We start from the raw sequence: 6,000 nt of genomic DNA on the forward strand, positions 1-6,000 counted from the left end.
TTAGCTGGTTGTCTTGGTTTCCCTAACAAATCTAGTTAGGTCTATGTTTTCTGTTTGGTGGCTAGCCTGTAGCCATCTATTATTTTACGTTTATGTTCTCATTGTAAATCTGGGGTATGCCCCTTTTAATCTTTGTATCCTTTTCTTTTAATACATACGTCAACTTACCAAAAAAAATATTTATAATGGAACATCCCTCCACACTTAGAAAAATTCAACATGACAACAATCAACCCAAAAATTGGACTTTGACAGAGTAACCAGACAAATTAAACTAGCACACATTTTCTGACTTTAATTGAAACATAAACAGACCGAATTTTAAATGGCTATAACTTCTTGCACAAAAGTCCAATGCAATCATGGTTGGACAATCTGGAAAGATCACGTTCTAAACTTGAAATCCACCTAGATTAGTCTTGTTTTCACATGTAATGGATGACTTCAAATTCGGGTTCAAATTCATCTACTGATCTGACGTAAACAGCATCAATTTCTTAACTTATTTGCATTATCAACCCAAATTCAAGTAGCCCAGCATCAAAAGAACCATTAAGGGCTCTTCCCATCTTTAAGCTCCAATTGTAGGCAAATAAGTACCCTTGAACCAATTTGAAACTGATTGCTAATTTTTAACTCCAACGCAGCTTCAATCATTCCAATTTGACTCGTCAATGTCCTTTGTAGTTGTTTCACTCTCGCTCTTGTCATTGGACCATCTGAATCCTCTTGCATATTCAATTTACCTTTACAAGATGGATTATCATTCCCATGATGCACATCACTATTGAAAACGGAAACCCCCACCCAACGAATATTGATTTGCAAACGAGAAGTATAAGGATGATGTCACGAAGTCAGTTGTTCTTCGATAAGTCGTTTTCAGTTCTTTACAAAACCAAGGAAGGGAGATTATCCCACCAACACACAAGAAGTGCAGCAAAGAAGTTTTATTGATCTGAAAATTGCGTAACCTTTACATGTTTGGGTTATGCCTTTATTTATACTGAATTTGAACTTAAAGAAACCCTAATGGACCTCCCTTAGGTGGACTTATATGAAGCCCACTTACAATTGACCCAAATAAGTAATAATAACCCAAAAACGAAGAAGAAAATTCTAAAAATACTAAAAATCCGAAAATACCATCCTAAATAAGCTAGAATCAGATTTGTCACCCTTAAGAAATCCCAAACAAAATTGGAAAAATCTGATTTGGAAAATTTATGTTGCTGCCCCCTTTGATGTCCTTAATTAGCTTGGAATTCCTTGTTTAACTTGGACAAATAAGAAAACAAATTTCCTCCTTTGTTGCTGATTTAATTACTTTCCTTCCTAAGTGAGGAAAAGCATTAAATAGTCTCCCCTCTTTAGGAATAAGATATGGCCAACTTCTTTACTTAGTTAGGAGAATAAATTGCTGACTCTTTATCCTTGTAGTATTAGAAAAAGACAAGCTTAACAAGGCTGGTATTGGGCCGGACACATCAACCCCTTGTTCCACATGAATTGGGCTCTTCTTGGACCTGAACTAAATGAATTAAAGGCTGTCTTTCATGCTCCTTAAATGTCTTTTTTTTTTTTGGTAAGTTGACGTATATATTAAAGGAAAACAATATAAAGATTATAAGGGGCATACCCCAGATTTACAATGAGAACAGAAACGTAAAACAACAGATGGCTACAGGCATGAATCAAAAGGTTCAAATCAAAGATAGTAGAGCATTATAAAAAAAAATGATATTTCAAACAAGATATTCCATCAAAGCACATAAAATTTTCATCTTTAATCACCAATGCTTAATTTCGTTTGATTTCAAGCTTTTGCAACATAAAATCTTAAGAACATAAATGAACTTTTTTGTCTTTTTTTCTTCTTTCTTTTTTTTTTGTAATTTTTTGCCCATCTTTTCATCAAGCATCACTTCTTTTTTCTTTTCACATAATTTCCAACCATAATTCCATGAAATATCACAAGTATATGCTCTTCTAATCCTTGGCCAGGGGAAAAGGAAAACATATATAAAGTTAAGGCTTATACATGGATAAAGAAAAGATAAATAAGCTCAAAAGGGGCTCACTAAGGATAATATGCTTTAGGTTGGCTTTTTGGTTCAAGTGATTGAAATTCCTAATGCCTTTATCATCTTCATGTATATTTGTAATGGAATATAATCTCAATAAGATATGAAGCAAGTTCTAGAGATACATATCATTGAAAGAATGCACACTCAAAGAATGTAATGTGGAAGGCTCAAAAGTTTGCATTGGTATAACACTATAAAGTCAACATGACATATTCTCAAAGTCAATCCTTAAATCAATTAAACCTTAAAATTTGCATGCATACTCCTTCATTTGATTTATATCTTCATCTAACTCAATTAATTCTCATACATAATACTCATATGCTCAAAAATCAATGGGAGTTAAAAAGATCAAACACAATTTTTTTTTTAAAGAACAACAAAGAAAACTAAAATAAGAAAACCAAAATTCTTCCAATAAATACCCCCACACTTAAAACACAACATTGTCCTCAATGTTGAAATAAAAGCAAAGGAATATAAGAGAATGACATAAAATAAATTAAAATGCTAAAAGATAAAAGATAAGAAAAAAGAAAGCAAATCTGATTTTTTTTTTTTGTGCTGGGTTGCCTCCCAGTAAGCGCTTTTGTTTTATGTCATTGGCTTGACATGTGGCATGCTCATTCTTCATAGATTGGTTCAGCTAACTCTATAGAAGCGATGAGTTCTGCCGTCCAACCTTCATAGAAAGGGTTCAAACGATGTCCATTGACCTTGAGTACTTGGTTTCTAAACTTATAATTTCAACTGCACCATAAGGAAAAATATTAGAAACAACAAAAGGTCCAATCCAACGAGAGCGCAATTTTCCAGGAAAAAGTTTTAAACGCGAATGATAAAGAAGGATTTTGTCTCCAACATGAAATTCCTTTCTTGTAAGCATTCTGTCATAAAGATTCTTAGTCTTTTCTTTGTAAATCCTTGCATTCTCATAAGCATCATTTTGTTTTTCTCTCAACGTGGTGGCAGTCCTTTTGGGTACCAAAAGGATAAACGCCACCCATTCATTGTCCGTGATGGGGGGAATGACTCCTGCATCATGAAGGATAATTTGCAAAGCTTGTAAAGCCAATGCTGATTCATGCACATTTTGGGGAACACATATATGCCTCTCCATCTCTTCTATCTTGGTAAAATCATAGCCATAGCTCAAAGCTATGCTTAATCCATCTTCGCTATCAAAATCACAAACCTGCTACATACGCTTATCAACTTGGTCATAACATGTGATAGAATAAACATTGTTATAAGGATATGTCATTGCATCATGAAAATTAAATTCAATCTTTTCATCTCCTACCTCCATAGACAAAGTATCCTTACCACAATCAATCTTTGTATTGGTAGTTTTCAAGAATGGTCTCCCAAACAATATAGAAGTGCTGGTTAATAAATCATAAGAATCATGTTCCATATCAAGAATATAAAAATCACATGGAATAACCAAACTATCAATCTTGACTAGGACATCTTCTATCACACCAAGTGGGTAAACAAAACTACGATCTGCAAGTTGTATTACAATGCTAGTTTCATTCAAAGGTTCCAGACTAAAAGAATCATAAACATGTTTAGGCATAACACTAATGGATGCACCTAAATCACATAAGGCTTTTTTAAAACTAGCATTACCAATAACACATGGGATAGTAAACGCACCTGGGTCCTTTTGCTTTAAAGGCATATTCTTTTGAACAACAGCAGACACAACTTCACCCATACTTACCATTTCATGACCTTTCAATTTGAAAGCTCTCTTGGTAGTACACAACTCCTTCAAAAATTTAGCATACTTGGGAATTTGCTTCATAGCATCAAGCAAAGGAATGTTGAGTTCTACTTTTTTGAAAACCTCTAAAATCTCTCTTTCTTTGTCCTCTTTCTTTGACCTAGAAGAACTCACAGGAAAGGGTGGAATTGCTTTAAAACTGGAATTCATTGAGTGAGGAGTTACCTTTGGAGTGTTGGTCGTTGTTTTAGTTTGTGGAGAAGGATGATGTTCCTTCTTTGTACTCAATTCAATTTCTATCTCTTTTTTTTCCTCCATCTCAATTTGTTTTGACCTTTTCTCTTCAAGTTCTTTCCCACTTCTTAGCACGATCGCACTAACATTCTCTTTTGGATTCAATGCTTGGGAAGGCAATTTTCCATTCATTTGTGCCTCCAATTTCCCTGCACTCGAAGCTACTTGCCCCATTTGCTTCTCCAAGTTATAAATACTTGACCTTGTTTCCTGTTGAAAAGACATGATATTTTGTTGCAAGGTAACAATATTAGAAGCCAAAGTTTTCATCATCTCACGAAGATCATCATTGGATGACGACCCCATAACATTGGAGTTTGTGAATGGAGGGGGTTGTCTTGCTTGATAATTTTGTTGGGGTTGAAATCCATTGGGATGGAACTGTCGGCCTTGATTGCCTTGTTGGGATGGGTTGCCATAACGTAAATTGGGATGATCTCTCCATCCGGGATTGTACATGTTGGAAAAGGGATCATATTTATGCTGGGGTTGTCCGTTGAATGCTCCATCAACTGCATTAGCTTGTTCAATGTAATCTTCTAGCATTGTTGGGCACATATCCGAAACATGTCCTTGTAAAGAGCATATGCTACAAACTTTCACCTGCTGCACATTTCCACAAGCCAAAGAACGCACAAGAGAAGTAAGATCATTAACTTTATTCTCAATGTTAAAAATACTTACCTCATTTACTCGTTTGTTGGAGAAGTCTCCATGAGTGCCAAACTGTTTTGAGTTGGCTGCCATGTTTGAGATCAATTGGCGTGTAGCCTTGGGTGTCTTATCCACCAATGCACCTCCACTTGCAGCATCAATGATACTACAGTCAGTAGGCATTAATCCTTCATAGAAATATTGAATGAGTAACTGATCAGGTATTTGATGATGAGGACATTGAATGCACAATTGCTCAAATCTTTCCCAATACTCGGAGAGTGTCTCTCCATGAGATTGCCGAATCCCACATATTTCTTTCCTTATGTTGGCAACTCGAGATGCTGGGAAATACTTCTCAAGGAAAATCTTCTTCATGGCATTCCAAGTTCCAATAGATCCTGGGAGAATAGAGAAAAGCCATGCCTTTGTTGCCTCTTTTAAAGAGAAAGGGAAAGCTTTCAACTTAACCTGTTCTTCATCAACTCCATTCGGTTTCATGCCAATGCAAACCATATGGAACTCCTTGAGATGAGTATGTGGATCTTCTCCTGCAAGACCATTAAATGTTGGTAACAAATGTATAAAACCAGATTTGAGCTCAAAGTTTACATTATTGTCAATGTTTATGCATAGTAGCTGATTTTCCACATTAGGAGCAGCAAGCTCCTTGAGTGTTTGTTGTCGTGCAATAGCCATGGTGTTGAGGCGAGCTTCCTTTCTTAACCTGCGTAAAGTGCTTTCTATTTCAAAATCAACTTGCACTTGAATTTGATTAGTAGAACGGGTCACAGGCATCAATTGCTAAGAAAATTCAAAAGAAAGAAACCACACAAGAGACGAAAAATAATGCAAATTATATGAAAATCCAACGCTAGGAAACTAAAATTGCCTAAAAACCTTAGATAACAGAGGAATTTGGCCTCGAAATGGTAAGGTTAGTGGTTTACCACCAGTCTTGTTCAAAATGTCATTTCCCTTCAGGAAACAAAAGGTCAAACCCTAATTCCACAAACAAATCTGTTTTGAACAGTACCGTTGCGGCAAGTGAACAATAGCGCCGCAAGCAAAAAACTTTTTTTTGTTTTTTTTTCTGAATAATAATAAATAATAATCACAGCAAATAAAAATAACAGTACAAGCACAAGAATTAACTAAAATTACTTCCCCGGCAACGGCGCCAAAATTTGTTGCGATGTCGCGGTCGCACAAATTAATTACCCTAGCTTAAAA

This window comes from Populus euphratica, unplaced genomic scaffold, assembly GCF_000495115.2.
Source record: "Populus euphratica unplaced genomic scaffold, PopEup_1.0 scaffold1500.1, whole genome shotgun sequence".
Lineage (NCBI taxonomy): Eukaryota > Viridiplantae > Streptophyta > Magnoliopsida > Malpighiales > Salicaceae > Populus > Populus euphratica.